At 48.3% G+C, this 26,753-nt stretch overlaps 1 protein-coding gene across 1 annotated transcript in view; it reads left to right on the forward strand.

Moving 5' to 3' along the window:
- The window catches only part of KSR2 (kinase suppressor of ras 2), a 402,219-nt gene that overhangs the window by 85,255 nt on the left and 290,211 nt on the right, over positions 1-26,753 (forward strand). The gene's annotated exons all lie outside the window — the stretch shown is intronic.

Genomic DNA, 26,753 nt, shown 5'->3' on the forward strand with positions numbered 1-26,753 from the left:
TTTCTGCTTCTCTCTAGTCTCATGATTTTTGCACAAATTCTGGGGCCTTTTTCAGTCCTAAGGGATCAGTTCTGCAAACACCAACCAAAGAAAAGCGTTATTGGTCCGCCTGCACGGTTGTTTCAGTTCCCACCACAAGGTGTCGCTGTTGAACATTAGTCTGGCACAGTCGGGCGGATGCTTATCCATAGCTGCCCTTGCTTGATTCAACACGAAATGTTCACCCAGTATTGAGTGAGTGACTACTATGTGCCAGCTGTGCTGGGGATACAGCAATGAACAAAACAGGACATATTTGAAACATGTCATTGGCCCAGATCCCCCACTGCATGCCCTCTATTATATTCTTTCTTGTGAGCAGATCCTAATCAAGGCTACAGTCGACATCAAATGGGATCTTGAGTTGGGGGCTGTCCTGTCCTTGAAGGATGTTTAGTAGCATCCCAGACCTCTACCCTCTAGATAACAATAACATCCCCCCCAAACATGACAAACAGATATGTCTCTGGATATTTCCAAATATTCCCTGTGGGGACGGAATCACTGCTGGTTGGCTTATTATGAAGGTCATGTTATTCCTTACTGTAGACAATGCTGTTGACTCAACTAACATTTTCGTTCCTAAGAGAGGCCTCTCCATTACTCAATACAGACGAAACCTTTTCAAGGAGATTCCTCTCCCGACAGTGAGAAGCAGCTGGCCATTTTCTCTCCTTTAAAAAATTGCACTGAGTTACAATGTTATAAACATCTTCCTTTGTCAATAAACGTGTTTCCTCCTCATTTTTAATGCCTGAATACTGCCACCGTTTATTCAACCGGTCTCCTATTTTTCGAAATTTAGGTCGTATCCATATTTTCCTGTTATAAGCAGTAAACAGCTTCGAGTATCTTTGGGTACATCCATGGTTATTCTGTTCGTGTGAATTCATAGGCATGGGGTTCCTGCAGCAAAGAGTTTACATACTTTAAGACTTCTGGTGAACATCGCCCTATTGCTTTCCAGAAACTTCGTACCAATTTATGCCCCTCCCCTCCCCCACCTCTGCCCTTGCAATGCGTGAGAATGAGCATTTGAGGACTGTTTCTTAATTGCTTTTCTGAGTCCATAGCTTCTCATCGGAGTTGTGTCACTGAGTTTGGTGAAGTCCTTGCAAGTGGAGCTGGACTCCAGTTCTGCCTGAGAGAGGCGTTTACGTCCCCTCCGCGGGCTGAGCAGTCACCCCTCGTGTCATCCTGGGCTAGGGGAGACCTTGAGAGGGCCTCTAATCTGGAGTTTTTCAGACCCTTCTGATCAAGACCACAAAAACAATTGCAGTTTATATCGCAACCCCATGCACACACACACAGCTGAAATGAGTTCCATGAGACAATACTCATCCTTACTACGCCTGATATTTCACATTCTTTTCTATCTTATTCTATATAATTTACCAAATGCTGGTGACAAAGGGCCCACCACTGTCATCTCACACCTCCCTGGTGGGTTGTGAGCCAGGATCGCTGCCTCCACCTGGGCTTGCCTCCACCCTTCCCAGGCGGCTGAGATCCCGTCCACAACGTCCTGCCTCCGATGCCAGCCTTAGAGCCACCGGGTCCTTGAAAGCTGTGGCCAGCGCTGCACTTCCGCCCAGGCCCTCCAGCTCTTAGCGCCGAGCCCAGCGTGGAGAGAAGCTTGGCTCGGAAAGGATTGTCCACTCAGTGCTGAGTCTTCTTAATCTCCTCCTTCACTTCTGCCCTTCTCGTGCGTAGCTGTGCCACTTCTCACCTCTTTATTTTAATTTTAACCTTTTATGGGGAGTGACTTTTTTTTTTTAATGGACGCCTCTGTCGACCAAGGAAAAGTTCACTACCATCCAAACAGCAGATATTTATGTGGATGATTAGAATTGCAATTCGGAAGATGCAGATTCAGGTAGAAACCCAAAACGTGTTGCCATTACAGGAGAGGGGCTCAGGGTTTTTATGGGAAAAAGGAGGATGAGGTGGGTTGTGTTCAAGCGGAGTTCACTGGTGCTGGATGAGGTGAGGCTACTTTGTGCTTCATAGATCGGCCTGGGAGTCGGTCATCGGGCAGAAGGCTGGACTGTTCTTCCTTGATTGGTTAGCGATTTGGTAATCCACAGTCCAGTTTCTTCAGTCCTTACAGACAGTATTCTTGTCCTCACTGACTTCTTGGAATGTTGGCGGTTTGGTCCAGTTTGGAAGATAAAACAAGATGTGCAGGGCAGTTCCTCTGACGTGGCTGCTCTCTTTGAATCTGGCTCACTCATGTCATCTTCCACACCCCACTCCCCCACTAGACACCACGCTGCAAGGGGGCAGGGGTCGCCCCTGTTTCTGCTCACCCTTGTGTTCCCCGCTCCATATCTGGCACAGAGTGGGCTCTCAATAAATTTTTCTGAATCAGTGCACCTCCCCCCATATGTAGCCCATGAAAGCTCACCAGGGCCTCAGTGTACAGAGTCTTTCTCATGAATTGCAAAGTACCTCAGGGTTTGGCTTCTTTTTGGAAACCGAATGGGGAAATGTGAACCCCTGAAGCCCTAAACATTGGATAAATCTACTAGTTACTTGGGGTTTCCTAGATCAGGTGTGTATTTCATGTCTTGGTACTCACGCCACCGCCTAGAATTCCCTTCCCTCTTTGTCCTCCCGGTGAATCCCTGCTTATCCACAGGCCCAACTCCTGCCTCTAGGGCTCTGCACTTTGTTGAATGAATGAGTGAATGAATGAATGGATGGATGCTTCTATCACCAACTGATCATGCCATATAGTGATTGTCAGTCTCCCGGTCTCACTCCGTCATCCGACCGTGACCTCTCTGAGGGCAGGCGCGGCATGCTGCTGTTCACCCCTCTATGCGCAGAACCTCGCCCGCATTATTGTTGAAGAAAGTGCGGGAAAGCCGTGCGACGTGCTTGTGACTGATCTCCACCAGGGGGAAGCAGTGAGCCATCCTCGAAGGATCCTTGTTTAAATGCTCTTCTTCCCTCAAAAATTATCATTGGTTCCTTGAAACTTCTATCTTGGGAGCTGGATGGTTTATCATTTCCTGCACTTCACCTTAACCAAAAATGTTATCCTAAACTAGGAAACAAACAAGTGTCTTTCCCACTAGACTTTTGCTTCTTGAGGGTCATACTATATTTATTCATCTTGGTATCCCCAGCTCTCAGCTGGAGAGCTGGAATCTCCCTCAGAGATGAAATCAGATATTTTAAATTCTGATGCGAATTGGGGACTCAATGCGTGTTTGTTAAATGACTGAAGGAATGTAAGTTGTATTGAGAAACTCATGGAAACCAAGCATGTGGAGATAAGGAAGCTTAATGCCTGACCAGGAATATGTGTAATCTGTCTCTCTGTCCGTCCCTCCCTCCTTCTCTGTCTCTCTCTGTCACTCTGTCTCTCTCTTTCTTAGAGGATAGAGGTGGCTTTGCTTTAGAGTTGTGACTCTAATCTTAGTTTTCTCCTTGGGTTTTGGGGATATCTCTATTTCCCAGTGCCCAGGGAACCCCAAAGATAGGAAAGCTTAACACTTTCTTCTCTTCTCCCAGCCTGTTAGATCCACCTTAGCCTGAAACCAAAGAGTACTCGATCATTTCTCAACAAACTCAAGGGACCCCAAAGCCAGGATATCTTAATCTTTCCTTATCATATCAGCTGTGGCCTGAAACCAAAAAACATTCATTCACTCATTCAAAAAAACTTATTGAATGTTTACTATATGCCAGGCACTGTCCTAATCTCTGAAAATGCTTAGATGTCTGTCCTCATGGAGTTTACATTCTGGTGGGGGAGACAGATGATAAATTATAATCATAATAAGCATGTACATTTTATGATGTGTTAGAAAAGAAAAAGTGGAGCAGGCTAAGGGGGGTCAGTAGTGTCCTCCGGGAGTGGGGGAACAGGTTGTCATGTTGAACGGAATGGTCAGGGCAGGCTTCCCTCCTCTTCAGTTTTCCTTTGTGCCTTCTCCTTCTCAGTCCTCAATTGTTTGCTAAGAGTATGGAATCTGGAGTCAGACCAACTCGGGTTCAAATTCTGGGTCTGCCGCCTATTAGCTGTGTGATTTTGAGTAAGGTATCTCTTGATTCTGAGCTTAGTTTCCTGAGCAGTAGGGTGGAGATGATCGTTTCCATGATCCACATGATAACTCTTGTTGTTACTCTTATTGTCATCATCGTTATCATCATCATCATCAGCAGCAGCAGCACCATCCTTGCCTCCATCCTACAACCACTGTCACCACCATTCCTACTCCGGTTTCCGCCATCACCAGCACTACCACTGCTACCACCATCACCGTCACCATCATCACCATCACCACAGTCACAATCATCACCATCACCACCATCACAATCACCATCACCATCATAATTACCATCACCACTATCACCATCACCATGATCACTGTAATCACCATCATCATCACCATCACCATCATGACCATCACCACCATCACCATCATCATAGTCACATCATCACCATCACCACCATCACCATCATCATTACCACCATCACCATCACCATCATCACCATCATGACCATCACCACCATCTCCATCATCATAGTCACCATCATCACCATCACCACCATCAGTACCATCACCATCATCATTACCACCATCATCATCATCACCATCACCATCATGACCATCACCACCATCTCCATCATCACCATCACCACCATCATCACCATAACCACCATCATTACCACCATCACCATCATGACCATCACCACCATCTCCATCATCATAGTCACCATCATCACCATCACCACCATCAGTACCATCACCATCATCGTTACCACCATCACCATCATCACCATCACCATCATGACCATCACCACCATCTCCATCATCATAGTCACCATCATCACTATTACCATCACCACTATCATCACCCCAATCGCCATCATTACCACCATCACCCCATCACCACCACCATCATTGCCAGGGTCCTTTAGTCTTTCTCTGCCCCCAACTCACTTTCCTCTACCTCTTTCTATCCTCCTCTCTTTTTTTCTCCAAAGGGCCTCTGACCTTCAGTTTTCTAATTCTCTAATTCTTTGTTTCTCTTTGATTTCCCTTCCCTCTGAGTCACTGTCTCCCTCAACATTGCTCCTTCTTTGGAACCTATTTAGGCCCTCTGTCTGGCTTGATTAGAGGTGGCCCACCTTGCCCTGGCCAAAAGAGTTAAAGCAGAAGCCCAAGCAATTTTTCCATGGCACATAGCCCCATTTCCCCCTCATGGTCACTTCAGAGCTGAGGTCTTAGGGTGAAATGGATTTGGCTGCCGGAAGAGCATGTTCTTGCCATCCCCTCCCCCTCCCCCTCCAGCCCTAGACTGGAGACCTCAGGTCTGAAGACAACAGGTTCCCTTCCTGAACTTTCCTCTCCTGGGTCACAGCTGCCTTATCAGAGGAGAGCCTGGGGGGGACGTGGCTCAGATATCAGGGTGCTGTTGCTGCGACTTCCTTTCTCTTTTCTGATGTTTCCTCTTTCTCTCTACTCTTTTTCTTGGTCTTTTGCTTGTTTTCAGCCTAATAATGTGTGGACACTGTCCCAAGGAAAAACCCAGGTTCCAGATAATGGAAGACCTTGTTTCCTCTTTCCTTTCCTTTCCTTCCTCCCTCCCATACATATATATCATCACTCACTATGCGTCTGACGCTGCTGGGTTCCAGGGCTTCAGGGTGGAGCTGAGACCTAAAGCTGGAGGGGGGTGGTGGGAGCATGCAGAGGTGCCCTGCAGCAGGAGGGAGCATGGAGCATTTCAGGCACAGAGAGAGTAGTGTGGTTAGCCTACTGGTAATGCTGGGGACAGCCGTGGGAGCTGGGGTCAGACAGGTGGGCAGGGCCAGCCCCCACACCTGGCAATGGCAGGGAGCTTGCATTGCAGGGCTTAGAGCGGAAGATGCCTGGATCACTTGTCCAGTTTGCAAACACCCTGGCTGCAGAGTATGTGGGTGGCTTACAGCGAGATGCCTGGCAGTGCAAGAGGAGGCTCAGGGGGCCGTGCAGGGGGAGAGAGGAGACCGGGGTGCTGCTGGCAGACAGGTGCCCCTGCACCCCGGCAGCTTCCCGGGGGGCTTGCTTTGTTGGGCCCCCTCCAGCGCCTCCTCCTGAGTGTCCGGGGGAGCCTGGCAGCCAGGAGAAAAACAGGATGCTAAGTGGCCCCAAAATAGGACAGCCTCAGATGCTCTCTGCTTCTTCCCGGTTGGGGCGTTGAATGGAGCCCTCCAGAACCCCGCCTTCCCTTGTAGCCTTCCTTTGACTAGAACAAAGAATGAAGCGGCTTGATTGCCCTATTGTTCCAGTTGCTTCTAACTTGGGGACGGCTGGGTGGCTGAGGAAGAGCCGCCCCTCCCAGAGCTCGCAGTGTCTGTTGCACACATTCTCCAGCCTCCTGGCCCTGTGGGTTTAGGAATCCCTTACACAGATGTGGCCCTGTCTCAGGACTCTTGGTTGCAAGTGACAGAAACCTTAATGCAACCACACTCATGCAGAAATGGCTCATTCATTCACTCTGTAAATACTGACTGAACTGCCTCTGTTGTGGTCACCTGGGGCGGGGGTGGGGGAGGACTAGGGACGTAGTGGTGGGTTTCCGCCCTCAGGGACCTTGTGTTCTAGACCTGAGCTGTCCAAGGGGGCGGCCGCCAGACTCATGTGGCAAGTTAAACTTATATTCATTAAAATGAAATAAAATTAAAAATTCACTTCTTCAGTGGCACTAGCCACATTTCAAGTGATCCGTAGCCACTTGTGTCTAGTGGCTACCCTCTTGGGACAGCACAATTCTAGGACATCTCCATCATCACAGAAGGTTCTGTCGGACAGTGTTGCTCTAGAATATATTGCGAGAAACGGTAAATAGGAAGACTATCAAATGGCGATCAGTTTCATGCAGGGAATTAAAATAGAGTGATGTGATGGTGACTAGGTGGCCAGCTCTGATGGGGTGGTCACAGTGGGTGTCAGTCAGGGTTCTACCAGAGAAGCAGAATCAGTGGGATAAATACAGTAAGAGATTTATTACAAGGAATTGGCTTAGGCAGTGGTGGGGGCGGGCTGGGCAAATCTGACATCCGTAGGGCGGGCCATCGGGAAGGGCAGCCCGGAACTCTTGGGCGTGGCCTGAAGCTGCTGCCCATGGGCGGAATTTCTTCTCTTCAGGGAAGTCTCCATTCTGCTCTTAAGGCCTTTGAATGGATTGAATCAGGCCCATCCAGATTATTGAGGAAAATATGCCTTGCTTAAAGGCAACTGAGTATAGATTTAATCACATCTACAAAATACCTTCATAGCAACACCTCGAGTTGCTATGTCTAGGTGTCTGACTGAATAACTGGGGACTGTGGCTTAGCCAAGCAGACACTTTGAACTGACCATCACAATGGGCCTCTCTGGGGAGGTGACATTTAAACTAAGACTTGAGGGGCCGGCCCTGTGGCATAGTGGTTGAGTGCGCACGCTTGGCTGCTGGCGGCCCAGGTTTGAATCCCGGATTTGGATCCTGGGCGCGCACCGAGGCACTGCTTGTCAGACCGTGTTGTGGCGGCGTCCCATATATAAGTGGAGGAAGATAGGCACAGATGTTAGCCCAGGGCCAGTCTCCCTCAGCGAAAAGAGGAGGATTGGCATGGATGTTAGCTCATGATCTTCCTGACAAAAGAAACCCAAAAAAACAAAAAAGACTTGAATGACAAGAAGGTACCAGAATGGGGAGATTGGGGGAAAAGCATTTTGAGTAGAGAAAATGGGTCATGCAAATCTTTAAAGCACTTTTAAGAAGCAGAAAGATGGCCCATGTGGCAGAACCATGAGGTGTGTTCTGGTGACCCATTGTTGTGTAATAATCCACTCCCAAACTTAGCGGCTTACAACAACACCTGCTTTGTTATCTCTCGTGATTCCTGGGGTTGGCTGGGCTCAGCTGGATACTTCTTAGATTCCCTGTGTTTTGGCTTGACTGGGCAGGAGCATTCAAGATGGCGCAGCGCATGGAAGGCAGTTGGCACTGGTTGTTGGGTGGGAGTTGAGCCCGGGCTGTTGACTGGGGCACCCACATGTTACCTTTCCATGTGCCTTGGGCTTTTACAACAGGAGTGAACATTCCAAGAGGGAGGAGATGGAAGCTGCCATTCATGTTAGAAGCTAGTCCTAGAACACGTACAATATTGCTTCTGCTGGTAACTGTATCAACCAAGGGTCAGTCGGGGATCAGAACCACTGTGAGTGTAATGGAAAAAAGAATTTATTATAGTAGAGTACAGACCTTTATATGACTGTAGGAGGAGCTGGGGAAGTAAAAGTTCAGAAGGGGACACTGAAGATTGAGAGGAAGGTCCCTAGCCTGCCTTGATATGGGTAAGCAGCCTGGGTTGTTGGGAACATCTGGAAGCTAGCCTGTCTAGCTGTTGCAGGAGAGCCATGAAGAGGGCCTGGTGTAGATGTCTATGGAAGGTCATTGGTTCTCTGGAGCTCTTGCTTCTGTGAGTTTGCAGGGAGGTGGTGGACCTGAGGTCACTGTTGGTCACCAAGGCCCACTGTCAGGAAGGAGAGTTGTCCGCGGAGTGGGGAAGATGGGGGAGAACCTGGACCTGCACCTCTGCATCTGCCTCCCGTGGCCCCTAAGCCATGTCGCCCTTCAGAGCGTGACGGCTGCTGCTTCAGTTGTGCCTAAATTTTGCACAACTTCACTTTTGGCCAACTCTAACCTGGAAGCCTATGGAGAAGGGGATTCTGAAAGTGTCAGTGCCAGCATGGCCAACTTGACAATAGGCGGATGCAGCCTAGGGGGCAGGGGCAGCAGGAAAGAAGCTGGGGGCGGAGACGCAGGTGGGGAGGAGCCTCAGAGCAGGGCAGGGAGCGTGGGTTTCTTCTAAGCAGAATGGGAAGCTGTTGGAAAAGTTTTAAGAAGGGAATCATCTTGATTTGATTTCACCTAACTCATAGGTTAAGGATGGATGGGGCTGGTTTTAGGCAAATTTCTATCCTTCAGCTCCTCTCCCTCCTTTATCCCCTAGTTCTGCTTCCCTTGGGATTGGCCTCAACTTTCCCTGTTTAACTCTGCTTTACTTTCCTCATCTGTAAAATGGGGATGCTGATAGTATCTTTCTCATGGAGTTGTCGCAAGAAAAGAAATGAGTTAATATAAATAAACAGTCTGATGTCTGGCAAATGGAGTGCTTACTACATGTTGGCTATGATTATCTTGATTATTTTTCTAAGTCAGCTTGCCCTCTACCCGTTCCCTCCCAAGCTGAATCTGAAACAAGCTATTCTTCCCACACAGCCTCTGGCTGCTCCCTGGGGGCAGGACGTTCCTCCCCAGCCTTTGTCTTACAGCCAGGGGAGCAGAGCCCCCGTGAGCCCCCTGGTCCAGGGCTTCAGCTGCCCTCCCCAGTACAGCTGGCCCCACTTCCTCCTTCCTGCAGGCCACCTGGGCCCCTCTCTCTAGCCCACCTGCTGCCTCGTGCTGTGGCACAGGCTTTTGTAGAACCCCCCAGTAAGAACTAAGAGAACTTGGCTCCCTGCGGTCGTCTCTGATGGGTACTGTGCTCCCTCCCGCTCTTTATTCCTGGCGCCCGGCAGCTGCTGAGCAGAATTGGGCCCAGAACTGACACTGAACTTGTACAGTTTGCAGGGGCTGGACTGTTTGAGGATCGTGGGCTCCATGTGCGCTGTACCAGCTGAGCTAAGTCAGACCCAGACGGAGCGTTACATCTTAGGATCAGATCCCAACTCCTTCCCCCAGGCTCCTGACCGGGTCCCTGTCTCCTGATGTCTTCACTAGCTCATCACCCCCAGCTACCCTGACCTCGCTTTTCCTTGAAAAGCCTGCCTCAGGGCCTTTGCACAAGTCCTTCTTTCTCCCTGGAATGTACTGCCCCAGTCTTCCCCTGGCTGGTTCCTTGTCATTTTGGTCTCAGCTCAAATGCCACCTTCTCAGAGAGCCCCACCTCCATCTCAGTCACTCACTCATGACTCTGTTTTGTTTTCTTCATGGTCCCTATCACATCTGCAATGATTTTGTTTATTTATTTGTTCATTTCTCTACCCCTTCTCACTGGAACAGTGGTTCTCAGATCTGAACGTGCATCGGAATCCCCCATAGGCTCCACTCCAGACTTCCTGTTTCAGCTGGTCCAGGCAGCACCCAGGAATCTGCATTTTTAACAAGTTCCCAGGTGATGCTGATGCTGCCTGTTTGGGGACCGCTGTGCCGGAACTGTCCCAGAGCCTGGCTCAGAATCGGAGTGTAAAGAGTAGTCATTGGATGATTGACTGAACCATGGTGGTCCACAATCACAGTAACAGCCAATACTGCTTGAGTTCTTACCGGGCCAAGTGCTGTGCTGGATAATTGACAGGCAGCGCTGGCTCATTTAATCCTTTCAACAGCCTCATAAAGTCCACATGATTGTTATTTCTATTTTCTGGTAAGAAAACAGCTCAGAGAAGTAGGCTTCTTGCCCTAGATCACACAGCAATAGAGTATCAGAGGCAGGATTTGAACCCGGGTCAGTCTGACTCCCCTAAAGCCAAGGGTCCCCTGATAAGAGAGGGGTGGGGATGGCTTTCCCCTTAACTCTCGGAGGTCCTTGTATTCCCATTTGCTCCGCTTGAGTGGGCAGCCCTTTGGGGGTCTGCTTAAACTAGAGCTGAGATAAAAAGCAATTATTTCAAGGCTGTATGTAAAACCACATAACAACACTGCACATTCACAAAGCAGTTTTAGGAAGCCCCTGCGAGCAGATGATCTCACTGGATCCTCACAATCGTGTGAGTCGTGGGCAGACCAGGATGTGTGCCCATTCCACAGGTGGGAAAACAGGCCAGGCGAAGGCCACTTTGACTTGCCCAGAGTCTCCCAGAGCCGGGATTGGAACTGCAGTGTCCTGTTCCCCCTTCTCAGTGCAGAGCCCTTTCTACTGTGGGGTATGCGAGGGTGATGGCGGTGGCTGTGTTTCCCCTCCAAGTTGAGTCCCGGAGCTGGAGAGCAGGGCCCCACCCTAAGGTGGGTGTGGCCAGGAAAGGCTAGAGGTCCCTTGAGCCTCTTCAGAGTCCTGGGGGGCTCCCCTTCTCCTGGTGGGGTTGAGTCCCTTGGTGAGTGTTTCTGCCTTTCTCAGGCATGGTCTGAGAGTGGGGGAGGCACCCTTGGGTATAGGAATATGTTTGAAAAGTTCAGTGCGTGCGCAGAAGGAAGGCAGGAGGGGCAGGGAGAATGGAGAAAAATGTCATTACGTGGTGTTAATATTTGGAACGAAATTATTTTTGCCTCCCCCAAAATGTCCCAATACTGTGACATGGCACTGCGGGAAACTGGGAGAGGTTCCAGTTCCTTATAGCCGTGCTTTTGACTCAGGTGGTCTTTTGCATTGTTTAATTATTTTCCTGATTAACTGACTTACAGTCTTGTATGAGAAGTACCCAAGCTATTGTTTGGGGAAGGGGAAAAAAATAGGCACTGTTTTGACCGAATTTACTTGTTACTTAGTATTTTAAAAATGGATACATAGAAAAAAAGCCCAGAAGGAAACTTGGATGTTTCACATAGTTGTTCTTTGCTTTAGGGGTGAATATTATTTCTCTTCTGCTTGTCTGCCTTTTCTATCTTTTGGGTAAGAAACAGGTAGTTGTGTAACTTAAATGAAAAAAATTGGAAGGAAAACTCCTCCTCGAACCCAGTCTGTAATATGTTCCTCCCGGCTGCTAGCGCCTGGTGGGGCTGGATGCTCAGACCCCACAGACTTTGATGATTTCCTCATTGATGAAACCTCCACTTTGTACCTGTTCAGAAGGGAAAACTTCCTGGGCTGCATCTTCCAGAAGTAAACCTTCCCATGGCTTAGATAGACAACTCCTGATAATGCCTCAAAACACAACTTAAATGTCACCACTGCTGGGAAGCCTTCCTAGATTGCCCCTGCTCCAATGTTGTGTTATTCATCTGGCAGTTATCTTGTAGTTGTTTTGATGTATAAATCTCCCATATCAGATTATAAATCCCTAGATAGCAGGAGCCATCTCTTAGTAACAGCAAAAATAATAGCAATTAATTATCAAAATCATACTGCGTATCAGGCACTATTCTAAGCTGATTTTAAGGATAACTTCACTCAATCTTCAGAACTTCCCCATGAGATAGGGCCTGTTGCAGTCCCCAGTTTTCAGGTAAGAGAACAAAAGTGCAGGGAGGTGAACTTAGTGATTCAAGGTCACGTGGCCAGTAAAATGCCGGGTGACAGGACTTGAGCTTGGCTGACCACACACTCTTGACACAGCGCTTCTTTTGTTTCCTATAAATTTTGTCGCACAGTATACTGCAAAAGTATTATTGACTGAATTAACGAGTAAATGAAGTCATCATTTAATCCTGGAAATTATGCCCTTGGAGGGGAAGGTTGAAGCATTTTTAGATTTGCCCCAGGAGAGAGAAGTGAGAGAAAGACAGTTTCTGTCTATATATCAGTGATGGGCTTGTGCGGTTGAGATGTGGGGCAGGTAAGGAGAAAGAATTCTCCCTAAAACAGAGGTCGGCAACCTACAGCCCACCAGCCAAATTTGGCCCTCTGTTTGCTTTTGTGAATAAAATTTTATTGGAACAGCACCACACTCAGTTTTTACATATGAACTATGGGTGTTTTAACACTACAACAGCAGAACTGAGTAAGGTGACAGAGATCGTATGGCCCAGAAAGCCTAAAATATTTACTGTCTGGCTTCTTACAGAAAAGTTTGCTAACTAACCCCTGTTGTAAAAGACCAAGCAAGAAATAATGAGTGTTAGCTAAAACAAATACACGTGCTCTAAACTGGGAGAGAGATGTCTGATCTGAAAACAGATTGAATCTGATCAAAACAGAACAAACCTGTTTCCTGTCCATGTAACAAAGAACTTCCTTTGGGAGGAGGGGAATAAGTCCATGATGAGGTTGGGTGACATTGTCCATAGAGAACTCTACAGTGAGGGTGAATTACTATTTGCACAGTGATACAGCATTTACACAGAGCTGCCATTTATCAAGCACTCACTACACTAAGTGCTGAGGGGAAGGAAGAAAGGGCAGAAAGGATGGACACACCCAGAGAGGTTAAGTAACTTGCCCAGGGTCACACAGCAAGTACATGGGAGAGCCTGCACTCAAAGCCACGCCAGTGTCACCCAAACACGTGCTTTCATTGTGCAGTGTCCTAAGTGCCGACTTTTCTTGTCTGTTCCCCACCAGGCTGTGAGTTCTTTGGGAATGGGGACCACATCTCGTTATTTCTGGAGTGCCGTCTGGAGAGTCCCCTTGGAGGGTCACCCTCATTTAGGGGCTGCGGTTCTCTTTGGGCGAACATGTCCCACCATCCCAATGGGGTTCTGAATGTGGGGGTGCCTCACACCCAGATCTCCCTACCGACCTCACTCCTCACTTGGAAAAGGAGACCCAGCATGGCCTCCCTTCCTCCGTCACACGGAGACCCCCACGGCAGTCCTGTCCCTGGGAACAGAGCTCAGTTTAGCTCGATCATCTGATCGTTTTCTTTCTTTAGCGCTTTTGTTTTTCCTGTCTCCGTCTGGTACTTTGTGGAGGAGAAATGTGGCGGGCCAGCTCTGTAATTGGATCCCAGGACGCCCTCGGTGGCTGGGGCTACCAGATTATTTTTCAAGCTCTACCTTCTAAAGACCTTCTGCCTTCATTGTCCTGGAGGGCGGAGGAACCGAATGGCAGGGCTCTATTTTTGCATTAAACCCTCGGCTCCTTGCTTGAAAAAGTTAGCATCAAATAGCCGGTTGGCTGCGAACACTCGGATGCTTTTCTCTCCCAGTATTTATTGCCTTGGACACCATCCCACTGGGGCTACTTGATTCTTGACAGCCACCAGGAGGCACTGCTTGATAATCTTCCTTCAGCTGAGAAGCCAAAAAATTTGCTCAAGTGCCACGGAAAAAGATCTGCATTGATGTGCAAACTGGAAGGAACCTCGGTCTGATCATCTGAACTTTCAAATAAGGAAAAATTGAGTCCCAGAGAGGAGAAAGGCTTGACCCAGCCACGGCAGGGAACAAGTGTGGGCTGGCTTCTGTGTTACAGATGGAGCATTCTGGGCAGGCTGAAAACCGGCGGACGGAGGGGACATTTAGTCTCTTTTCCTAGCTGGCCCTGAGGGAGCTGCACAGCATCAGAGCAGGATCGTGGTTTCTGCCCACCTCCAGTCTGCTCAGACGGGGTCTCGCTGCCACCAGCCTTCCTGCAGCACTCGTGTCATCGAAGCTCTCGCCTCGGTCCCCCTGCTGCACTGCAAGACCAATTAAGAGAAGGAAATGAGCTGTAAAGAAGAAACCTCAAAGTGCAGGGTCCAAGTAATAACTAATGGAGATGCTTCAAAGAGACAGTGGCTCCATTCCCTTGGGAGACCTCTGGAAAGAGCTTGGGGCTAGATTTTGGGTGATGCCAGCTGTGTAGGAGCCCCACCCCCGGAGGCTGTTAACAGAATGGCCAAGAGGGGAAGCAGCAGGACTTGCTTCCATTGAAACAACGTCTTAGCCTTTGCCATGTGCCCGGCACTGGGGCACGTAGATAAAAAAGACACGGGCCTCAGTTGGCAAGGGGCTGGGCTCCTGGCTTCTTCTTCCAGCTGACCTGGTCAGTTTGTGGCATAGTCAGGAGAGCGTGTGAGTTCTGAGCCTGGCATGTGGGTCCTGGCTGGACCACTGGTCCAGCACCTTCCCCCTCAGAGCCCCAGGCTTGAAACAGGCATAAAAATACCTAACCATAATGTTGTCACAGGAATAAGGGAGGTGATGTGCACTCGCCGCTCTCTCTGGGGCTGCCTCCTCTATCAGAGCAGGACTTTGCTTTGGTTCTTTTGGCTGGAGTGAATTAGATGTCATACAACCCAAATGATGGACTGAGCCAAGGGTTTCTCTCCCTGTCCCCTGTTCTGCCTCCAGCCTGCTTCTGGAAGGCAGATTGCCTGGGAGCTGAGTGGTCCCAGGGCCCCAGAGCTGGTGAGGCCGCCTCTGTGATGGATGTGGGCAGCTGAGAGTTTTGCCAGGACTTTAGCTGAGTCCCTGAATTTGGCAGAGCTAATGGCCCATGGATGGGGGACTGTGCAACCCTTTGAGTATTTTGGAACAGAAAAAAGGTAACAACCAATCACAGGCTTCCTTTGACATATTTGAGAAGTTGGAAAAGTTTCCATAGTCTTTTCTAGAACCGTGGGACTATATTTATTCCCCCAAAGTGAGCCAGCTTCTGGACTACAGAGCTTTTAGGCAGGGAATGTGTACGTTCCCGTGTGGTGTTTCCTCACTGCAGACTGAGTGCTGTGGCCTGGGGCAGCCGTGCTTAAGAACGACCATCATTGTCTGTTAATGCCATCAGTGCCAGCGTCACCAGGTCTCAGGCCCCGAGTAGAGGATTTTCTTGGAGGTCTCCGATGAGAGCTTGTGAAGGGCTAGCTCAGGGTTTCTCAACCTCAGCACTGTTGACACGTGGGGATGGATAGTTCTTTGTCATGAGGGCTGTCCTGTGCACTGTAGAGTGTTTAGCAGCATCCCTGGCACCTACCCACTAGGTACCAGTAGCATCCATCCCCACCCCAGTCATGAAATCAAAAATGCCTCCAGACACCATTGAATGGACCCAGTTGAGAACCAGTGCCTTGACTTCTCCGAAGGCTCTAGGCTTCCCTTAGCTAATGCTGCTCTGGCTCAGATGATGACAACTTAAGTAATTCTGAGGCCAGACGAAAGCCAGGAGATTTTGTGAAGACTGAGGTTCTGTAAAAGCACGGAAAACCATAATTGAGTTGGACTTCGGCTTATCAGGCCCTGAGCATGATTTTCCCAGGGGTCTTTAGTCAAGTTTACAGGAACCAGATGAAAGCTAGGAGCCTTGTTGAGCCACCCTCCTTCCCACACACACACACACACACTCACACACACACACACGCTCACACACACACACACACTCACTCACACACACTCACACTATTATGCATCATCTCCCTCCCCCCCCCCGGGGACCTTGTTAAAGCTTCCATCAGTTTTGCAGGTACAAAGCTCCCGATCACCCTTTTCTTGGAGGAAGCACTTCGTGAAAGGGGCCAGTAGTGGGGAGAGCTCAGGGCTGGAGGCCGGACGCTCGGGTTCTGCTCTTCTCTGACTTCTCTGGCTGTGGGAGCCTGGACAAGCCACATGATCTGTCCGAGCCTGGTGTCCTGGTCTGTACAATGCCCGGGGCCGGGAAAGCTGGTCAATAAACGCTTCCCCAGTGCCTATGTCTCAGCTTTGACCTTCACGCAGGGCCAGTGAGCTGACAGCAGTAACCACGTCCCGCCCTCAGCTCTCGTTCACACCACGGCTGCTATTGTTATGATTATTATTGCATTGATCCCCACATCAACTGGGTGACACCTTTTTTGTATTCTTTGAACGTAAGTTAATTCCCCCTTTTGCACTTGATGTGCCCAGAACACTCTTTCTGTGGGCTGCCTCCTTGTCATTGTTTGGCCTCAGCGTGGAAGCCATAGGAAGGCTCACTACACCGTGTTAGTGTGATTCTCTTCCCATCATTGTCCTCACAGACCGGGAAGCACCAGGGCTGGGACAGCCCAGGGAGGGGCTGAACCGCAGCCGCACGGTTCCGGGGATGCTTTCCGGAGGAAGGAACAGCCACGCTGAGGATGACTGGCTGTATTGGGGCTTCTTCGCTGGCTTCCTGGGTTGATTCTTTTGTTTTATTGTTCACCAAATGCCAAGTCTCAAATCTGCTCAGGGTGGGGTTTTTTTCTTTCAGATTGTCATAGCTCAAAAGTTCTTTTTTTTTTTTCAATATCTTTTTGGACCATTTCGTGTTGTGAAAGCTGCCTGTAGACGCTTAATGCTGAAGTCAGTAACATACATTCTGGGAAAAGTATGCCTTTCTCTTTCTTTTTTTTTGGAAAGAAGGATGTAATATGTAGGGAAAATGCCAGAACCTTACCCAACTACATCCATGTTCCTTTGAGCTTTGTACCAAGGACCAGGAGGTGAAGGAGGAACTTAAATGAAGTTCCTCTGAACCCCTGCCCACGGGCTTATTCAGCAAGGGCCTTCCGCTTCCTGGGTATGTCAATTCTATGATGAGACGCTGGGATTTCGGCAAAGGGGAGTTACGACATTATGGGAGGGCCAAAAATGGTTGAGATGGAGGATTTGGAGGTTTCTTTATGAAAGAATGGCTTGGTGTCCAGTGGATTTTTCCAGATCTTCATGGTGCCAGTGAATGTGGAAAAAGAGACTCTAAAATACCCCCTGCCTCGTGCGTGTCTCTCTCTGCACAGATGTTTGTTATTCCCCACTGTGTACGAGGCCTTGCTGCGTGTTTACGACACGCTGGACACATTGTGTGCGAGGACTTTCCATGGATGGCCTCCTTTTATCCTTATAACAACTTTGTAAGGTTGGGGCTGCCCTGTCTCTTGTGAAAAGGGAGGAGGTGGGGTTCAGAGAGGTGGACGAATTTGGCCAAGGCTGCACAGCTTAGGCAAGTCATGAAGCCAACATCGCACTTGGGAGTCTGGTGTGTAACCACTGCTTTATACCACGCCCGAGGCTCTGAAGGAGAGAAAGGGAGGAGGGGCATTTATTGAGAACCCAGGCGCTTTATAGAAGTCACTCAGCCGAGGTCACCTGGGCTCGGTCAGTTCTGTGAAAGCCCGTGGACTTCATGAGCTTAGACGTGATTTTTGAAGAACCTGAACCCATTGGGTGGCAGTGGTATGTGGGCCCGTGCCCAGGTCACCCTCGTGGGTGGTTTGATGCCCTAGGAGTAGATTGGACCAGAGCCGCTGGCCAGGTTGCACGTGGGCCTGGAGGAAGTGTAGGTGGGAGGGAGGGAGAGATGAGGGGACGCCAGGACGGGTAGGGACAAGGCCAGGAGTTTGAAGGGGAGTCCTGCTCTGTGATTTCAGGCAGCTGCTGGCCTGACGATCTCTTTAATAGGAACAGAATAATAGTACCTGTATCTTTCTGCAAAGGCAGAGTCGAGGATGCAGTGAGGATGCACCTAGAAGCTTGTAGCTCAGCACTGGTATACAGTCAGTGCTCAATAAATGGCAGATGCTACTTTCACTATATTATGTCTGGTGGTCTGGCTCAACCAGGTTTCTAGGGGCAGGTAAGAGTGGCTGCTGCCTGGTAAATCTCTTTAAATGGAACATCACGTGAAAGGAAGACCTGGGAGTTGATGCTATGAGGGGGGATCATGGTTGTCCACTTGATGGCGACCTGTTCCTTTCCTGGAGGGCCGAGTTACGTTTTCAACCAGCTCTGAGGTCTGAAGTGCTTCAGTCCTCAGTGCAGCTCCCGGAGGTGACTCCAGGCGCATGCTGAGAGTTTAGGGCAGCTCCACTGGGCGGGAGGGGAAAAGAGAGGAAGCGTCAGAGACTTTCCCACCAAACGGCCATCATCCCACCAAGTGCCGGCTTTGCTGTCACATGGTCCTGGTTTCAGATTCTGAGTTCCTGCAGCTTACCTGCTGTGACCTTGGGAAGTCAATTTACTTCTCTAGGCCTCAGTGTCCCCATCTGCACAGTGGGGAGGAGGCTGTGGAGGAGAAAGGGCTGTGTGAGCAGGAACACTTGGTCATTAGCGGGCTGGAGAAGGCCCAGAGGAGCAGGCGGGCAACATGGGTCAGGGGACTAGTTGGGGTGCCAGGTCAAGGTGACGATGGCCAAAGTTCAGCATCGATACCCTGGCTGTCTGCATTTTGTGCCTGCATTGTGGGCTTGATGGCCTCTCGGGCCACAAAATGTCCCTGGACTCTACAGCCACTGACTGCTTCTCTCCCTGACCCATCAGCCTCCTCACGGACCTGGACACGGTCCCCCACGGTGGAAAAACAGCTCAGAGCAGAGAGCGCTGGGTGTGGACCCCACACCTGCCTTGATCCCTCTCCCCTACCTCCTGGTCACCGGGGAAAGTCACGTCACTCAAGCCTCAGTTTCTCTCTTTAAAGAAGAGAATTGGAATTCTCGTTCTCCTTCCCTGCTGGGGCCTTGGTGAGGATCGAACATGGGGAGGCCCAGAGAGTGCTCTGCAAGCTATCAAGTACCTAGAGTTGGGGGAGGGCTGTCACTTTTATTCATGACAGCTGGGTCTGAAGCACCAGCTCTCTCTGGGGTTCTTAGCAAAGAAGAGGCAGAATCTCTCTGTTAAAATAAGTTCCCTGGAGCTCTGGCTGCCCGCCTCAAAATGTGCATGCAGACATGATGCAAATGTTATAGAAAAGCACTCAGCTGTCTGTGATGGTGCGCCCTTGGAAATAGAGCCAGGTTAGCTGTCTATAGAGATTGTGACAGTCAAGAAACAACGATATTTTAGTGTGTGGTTCACCAATGCATTCAGCTTTAACCAGCATTTATTAAACACCTACTGTTTTCCTGGTACTGTGTAAGTGGTACCAGCTTTGTGGCTCTGAGTGAGTCATTTCCTTTCTCTGAGTGATCATCTCCTGGTCTGAAAATTCTGATAATAATTGCCCCTACTTCTTCGGTTGTTGCGAGGATTAAATGAGATGAGATATGCAAACCCAGTGCCTGGTGGAGTTACCGTGGGTGCCTGATAACTGGTACCTTGCTGTTATTATTCTTGGGCAATAATCATTGTCACTATTAGGGTTCTTCACTTATTGGATCTCATTTAATGCTTCTGGTGGTCCTGCAAGGATTATTTTATTTCTCTTTCAATGCCACTTCGTTTTCCCCGCTATCTTCTGGTGAATTAAATGCCTGGCATTCGTGGCCCCAATTTATAGACAAAGAAAGAAGTACAGTCACCCAAGCGACGTGGTCTAGATCTTGGAGAGGCAGTGAAGAGGGGTCCTGGGCTGTCCCCCTCTGCTTTGAGCAAGGTGGGCCAGGTTGGAGGTGTCTGCCAGTGTGACACTCGCACAAAACTTCTCATCCAAGGAAAGAAATGGCTGAATGCTGGTGGAGACACAGCATCAGCCAAAAAGTAGGACGGAAGAAGAAAGAGCTAAGAAATAACCCAAACTTTCCTTTCAAATGCATTTGTTGGGAAGGGGGAAAGAAAAAGCGAAAGGAAACAAGTTCTGCCTGAACAAACATGATTTACGGCGGCCAGGGCGTAGTGATATCAAGGAGTTTCTTGCTCTGGGGGAAGTGTTCGGATTTCTCAGGCTTTGCCAGTTCCCGGGGAGACGGGCATGGCAGGAAGTTAGATTTGGGGACATGTCACATCTCTTTTCTTTTACAGTCAAGCAATCTGTTTATTTAATTAAATTTCCTTTGAGTTTGGTTTTTCCCTTGAGCTAATTTTCTCTTCTGTTTTCTTTCTTTCCCGAGATGTTGGTTAGGGGCAGAATTTATCAATAGAAATGACAGTATTAGTAATAATAACAATGCGAATGGTCATAAAACCCAAACAGCACCACAGCCTCTGTGATCTTAAGTCCGTGGCTGAAGCCACAGCTGTCTCTTTAAAGGAATCTGTCATTAACTTGTAGCTTTCTTAGATTTTGTTCTTCCTACGTCTGCCTCAGGGGGTTGAAGCTGAGGTCTGAGAGAGTTCTGAGAAAATCTTTTTAATCATCCAGAAACTATTCAGGCTTTCTTAGGAGATGGCATCTCCTTTCTTCTTTCCTTCCTTCTTTCCTCTTTTTCTTTCCCTCTCTCCCTCCCTCCCTCCCTTCCTTCCTCCCTTCCTTCCTTTCCTTCTCTATTCTAGCCTGGCCAGCTGTCTTTAGGGGAAAATAGAAGATGGTTTGCTAAGAATGAGCCTGTCTCCTTTATGCCACTTTGATATGTATTAAATAGCCTAATCCAGGGGTCAGCAAACTGGCCTGCAGGCCAAATCTGGCCAGCTGCCTGCTTTTTAAAATAAAATTTTATTGGAACCCAGCTGCACCTGTTCATTTATGTCCTGTCTTGTGGCTGCTTTTGTATTACAATGGCAGAGTTGAGTAGTTGCAATAGAGACTGTAAGGCTTGCAAGTTGAAATATTTACTATCTTGTCCTTTACAGAAAAAGTTTGCCAACCTCTTCTATAGTCCTGGACTGTGGTCCTCTGTTGTTTTTCCTTTGTTTCTGCTGTGTGTGTTTCTGAACTAGTAGATTCATTCATTTATTCATTCATCAAACATTTAGGGAACACTGTCTTGGTGCTAAGACCCATGTTAGGTACAAGGGGTGCTTCTTGTCCTTAAGGAATTACTGCAGTGCAATAAGGTACAAACAGAGGGCTGTGTCAGTTGCAGTGGTGACATGAAGGAGGAAACAGGTGGTGTTTGGGGGGCTGAGTGCAAGAGAAAGCTAGAGAAGCCTTCCTAGAGGAGGAGACACTTGAGATGGGTATAAAAATGGAAAGTTACCAAAAGACTAGGGGACCATGACCTCCCAGGTGTGGGAATAGCCTGTAGTGAGGCAGGTCATTGTGATAAAGCGTGACCAGCTCAGGGAGTTGGAAGTCAACCTGGAGGAGGGTTTGGGGGGTGAGGAAAGGCGATAAAGTTAGTGAGATAGGTGAGGGGCCATGTGGGGAGCACTCTTAAGGACAAGAATGGTGACTTCTGTGTCTTCATTCCATTGGGATTAGCTGCAAACCACCATTTAGGGGCAGTGTGTGGTTGACTGGGTTCATCAGACTGGGGGTGCCCCAAGGTCACGCCATCTGCTTTGGAGCTGACTGATCTGGATCCAGGCTGGCTTTCCATTTTTATACCCATCTCAAATGCCTCAAACATCTCCTAGACCCTTCAGAACTACTTCATGCTTTTGGGATTTACTCCCCTCCTTCTGAGGCCAACGGGAATGTTAGCACTAGAATTCTCCAGGGCACAGTTCCTGACTCCACAGGGGAGTCCAGGTGGCAGTTGGGAGACTGGCCAGGGGAGAAGGACCTGCAGTTTGAGGCATCCCATAAAGTCTCTGGGCAAGTCCCAGAGGGACAGCCATGTGGTCTGGAGACTGGATGCCCTTTGAGGGCCTGGGGTCAGGGCTGAGAGGTCCAGGGTTGGCAATATTGGGACCAGCTGACCTTGGTCACTGGCCGCCCTTGTAACTCAGGACAGCCTGGCCACAAGAGCAGGTCCAGGGTTTGCACATTTGCTTTCATAAGAGGTTTAGAGGTCTGTGCATCCTCATCTGTGAAATGGGGCTAATTATAGCTCTTATTTCTTAGGATTAACATGAGAATTTAGTGAGTTGCAATATATAAAGCAAGTGCCTGGTATATAGCAAGCACTCAGGACAGTGGTTTAGTTATTAAATTACTATCCAGGGCAGCATTTGCTAAAGAATGTTGAGGGGTTTTACTTAAAAAGAAAAAATCAAGCAGATTTCTTTCCCGTAGGGCTTCTTGGTGTAGTTAGTAAGTCGGTGTGTGTTGTGATTTTACTTATAACATCAGGATTCCACCCAAACTTGGCTGTGGCTCCCTGTTTCCACTGAGCATATGTTGAGACTTCCCAGGAGGTCGGAAAGATGATACGAGGTACTAGCTTGGGCAGGGGTTAATAGGACAGAACTGTGGAAAGGTCTTGCTTAAGCATCGTGCGGGGACTAAGAGCATAGACCTGGAATCAGTCAGCTGAGGTTGGAGAACCAGCTCTGCCACCTCCTAGCTGTGTGACCTTGTGCAAGTTCCTTAACCTCTCTGGGTCTCCATCTCCTCTTCTACAAAATGAGGTGAGTACTACTGCTGCCGCATAGGGTTGTTTGGAGAATTTAATGAATTATAAGACACTGACATATGCGAAGTGCTTTATAAGTATTAAGTAAAAGAATAATCAACAATGATAATAATAATAACAGCCAATGTTGATCAACTATTTACTCTGTGCCAGGCACTTTATGTGGATTGTCTCATTTATTCCTCACGGTGACCTTACCTGGTAATTATTATTATTATCCCCATTTAACAGATGAGAAAACGGGTTTGTAGTTAAGGCCCTGCCAAGGGTACATAGGGTGTTAAAGCTGGTTAACAGACTCTACTGCCTGCGATCTTAATTATTGCCCCATCCCATGTGGGTGAGGCTATTCTAGAGGCAGGCTGTGTCTACCGGATAGAGGTCAGCTCGTAGATGTGTGTGGAAATGAGAGACGACGAGCTGCTAAGGGGGCTGACCACACTTGGTTTAGCGTTTGTGGAGATCACGCAAGTCCAGTCTGCAGACTTTCGGGAATGGTACGCCTTCTCCCTTTTCCCTTTCAAAAAGGCAGACTTGGTTCTCTTTCTTCCTCCTCTCCCTAGCCTGGGTAACAGCTTTTTGAAGCAGGGCTCCTGAGAACAAATCTAGAAAAAAGAGAGAGCTCCTTTCCACAAGTGTTTAAACAAAAAGTGTAGGAAAACGGAAGCCCTAATATTTTAATCAGGTCTGTGTGTGTGTGTATTTTTAAAAAGATCTTGCCAAATGCTAATACCTGTCTCTCGTAATGTCAGGCGGTGCTTTGTAGAGGTCACCCTTCAGACTTCATGTGTCTCTCGCTTGTCATCTTCTGCATATCTTGAGAGTGGGGGGCTTGACCCCCTCCCTAAGAAGCAATGTATTTTAAAAGTGCTTTTTTGTTGTTTGTTTGCCTATTAGAGTGTTTTTTTCTCCTTGTCTTTTAAAATCTCCTTTTTTTTCTTCTTCCCCGTGCTCAGTAGCCTGACCCTGCCTTGCTTATCTAAGACAATAAAACAGAAAGAAGCTAACGTCACCCCCCAGGGACAGGATGTTGCCGCAGCTCTGGCTGAGGCTGCACAGCAGAGGTTCCAGGGTCTTTGCAAAGAGAGAATTGAAATCCTTTAACACCTGGGAGGTTGTGCGTCTTCTCTGTGACCACTCTGAGCTTGGTCAGCTGTTGGCTGAGCAGAAGCAGAGTGAGACTAGGTCAAGGGGGCAATTGTCCTGAGTGTGGGTCAGAAGGGAGTGAGGTGTACTCATTTATTCACTCATTCATTCGTCCATCCATCCTTTTTCCCTCCCTCCCACCCTCTTCCTTTTCTATCCTTTTCCCCTTTGCTCCAAACATCCATCTATCCATCCATCCATCCATCTATCCATTCTTCTTCCCTCCCTCCTACCCTCTTCCCTTTCTATCATTCTCCCCTTTGCTCCAAACATCCATCCATCTACCCATCCATGTACTCACCCACCCACCCATCTGTCTATCCACCCAGCCACCTGTCCATCCACCCACCCATCTTCCATCTCCCCACTCATCTGTCCATCTACCCACCTATCCATTCACCCACTCATCTATCTACCTATCCATCTATTTTATAGGCGCCAAGTCCCTTCTATGCACCAGGCACTCTGCTGAGTGCTGGAGACTTAGAAATGGTGAACAAGGTCACTGCACTTGTGGACCAAGCCATCTAATGAGGGAGCCAGACAATAAAGCATTAAATACAGAAATCAGATGATTTGAGAATCTGATAAACGCTTTGAAGGAAGTAGTGACAGAACCATGTTAGCTAGAGTAGTCAGAAAAAGTCTCTCTGAGGAAGTAACATTTGGACTGAGATTGGAAAAATGCAAAGTGGCAGACAGACTTCTCTAGGCAAAGGGAATGGTTGTATGAAGGGGAGAAGTAGTTCCTGCTTGAGGAACTAACCAGCGTTCTCTGTGGCTAGGGCCACTACATCCATGCCCCTGTCCTCCTACCCATCCATTCATGTGTGCATCCATGTACTCATCCATTCAATGTTTGCATCCTCCCTGGACCTATGCATACATCCATGAACCTGTGCATCCATCCATGCATTCATCCATTTATCCCTGTACCCATATATATATCCATGTATCTTTCCATCTATCCATCTGTGTACCCATCCATCATCCATGTGCACATCCATCCTGCACCCGTGCACACATCCATGCACCTGTGCATCCATCCATGTACCTATCCATTTACCAATGCACATATCCGTCCATGTACCCATGCACACATCTATGCACCCATCCATCCATCCACGTACCCATTCACTCATCCATGCACCCATCCATCCATCTATGCATCCAACAGACATTCATTGACAACGTATTACATGTCAGACACATCTCTCTTCTTGATCTCTTAGCAGCATATACAATCATTAACCACTTCTGCATTTGGAAATGTTCTCTTCTCTTGTCTACCAAGGAAGCACACTCTCCTGGTTTTACTCCTACCTTTCTGGCCCCGAGATGCCTAAAACTGAATTTACTCATCTTCCCCCCAAATTGCCTTTCCATTAGACTTTTTTCTTCTTAGTAAATGGCAGCATGATCTCTCTAGTTGTTTAAGCTGGAAATCGGGGAGTCATTCCGATTCTAGCCATATCGTCACTCTTCGCATGCTGTATGTCCCTGGGTCATGTTAATTCTGTCTCCAAAATATATGTCAAATCTGCCCACTTCTCACCACTATAACCCTAGTCTTTTGCCTGGATGGTGGCAGCAGCCTCCTATCTGGTTTCCTTGCTTTCATACTTGCTCCCCTCCAATGCCTTCTCTGCTTGGAGCTAGATTAATCTCCTAAAAGCCCAAATCAAGTCATGTGACTCTCCTGCTTAAAACTGCCCATCTACAAGGCATAGTCCACCCCTGCCTACCTCAATGGCCTCATCTCCTTCTATTTTCTCTCTTATGCAACAGCATCCAGTCACAATGACCTTTTTTTCAGTTCCTTGAATGCTTCTCACACCTCAGGACCTTTGCATATGCTGTACCCTCTGTTTGGAGCATTTTCTCCCTTCTTTTCCCTTAGTTGACTCCTACTGAACTTTCACATTCTGGCTTAAAAGTTTTTTCCTCTGGAGAGACTTCCGGTCCCCCCAACTCAAAATAGCACCCTATTTTCTCTTGGGATACCCTGTTCTTTTTCTTTATAGTACATGTCTCAGTCTTTAATTACATATTTATTTTTATGATTATTTGTTTAACATCTGGTTTATGATACTGTAGGACTTCTTGAGGCCAAGGCCATCTCTGTTTGTTTCACCAATGTATCTCTATCCCCTCTCCCAGATCCTGGCTCTCTGCTAATATTTGTTAAAATAAAATGAAAATGTTCTCAAGGAGCTTATGTCTTACAGGGATATTGTATGTCCACATAAAAAATATACTAGGTGGGAAGTTCTGTAAAAATGATTCAGACAATCACAGTATCTAACATGCATTAATTACCTGGGCTAGGCTTTATCCTAAGTGCTTCATATGTATCATCTCATTTAATCCTCCTTATGGCACTACGAGGTAGGTGCTATTACTGTCCCCATTTTACAGATGAAGAGGCTGAGGCACACAGAGGCTAAGTCACTTGTCCAAGGTCTCACACATGGTTAATGGCAGAGCTGGGATTGGGACCTAGATCTGCCTGATTCTCAAGTTCTTGCCCCTTAGTCTCAAGTCTACAGGACTTTAACATAATACAAGCTCAATAATGTATTTCCAGACTTGGAAAAGGGTGATTCTGGCTCTTCTGGTGGTCTTGGCTGAGAACTTGCAAGTTCTTTCACTTTGAGGCCAGGAGGTAGACCAGATGGACCACACCTGGAACTCCAGGACGGGTGATGTTCGAAAGGTCGTAAATTGCAGGTAGCACCTAGATATTTCTTCACGCTTACTCTGCTGCCAAGTTTTGTTGCAAATTTGAGGCCAGTCTGCAGCCGATGAACCTGTGAGTTGTGGAGGATGGTGGTGCGCTTCTTTGCCGTTGGCGTGGGGTGGTCTTGGGGAGGAATGTGACCTTGCCGTCCGCCCGAAACCTTT

This window comes from Ceratotherium simum, chromosome 35, assembly GCF_057802395.1.
Source record: "Ceratotherium simum simum isolate JZ-2026a chromosome 35, ASM5780239v1, whole genome shotgun sequence".
Lineage (NCBI taxonomy): Eukaryota > Metazoa > Chordata > Mammalia > Perissodactyla > Rhinocerotidae > Ceratotherium > Ceratotherium simum.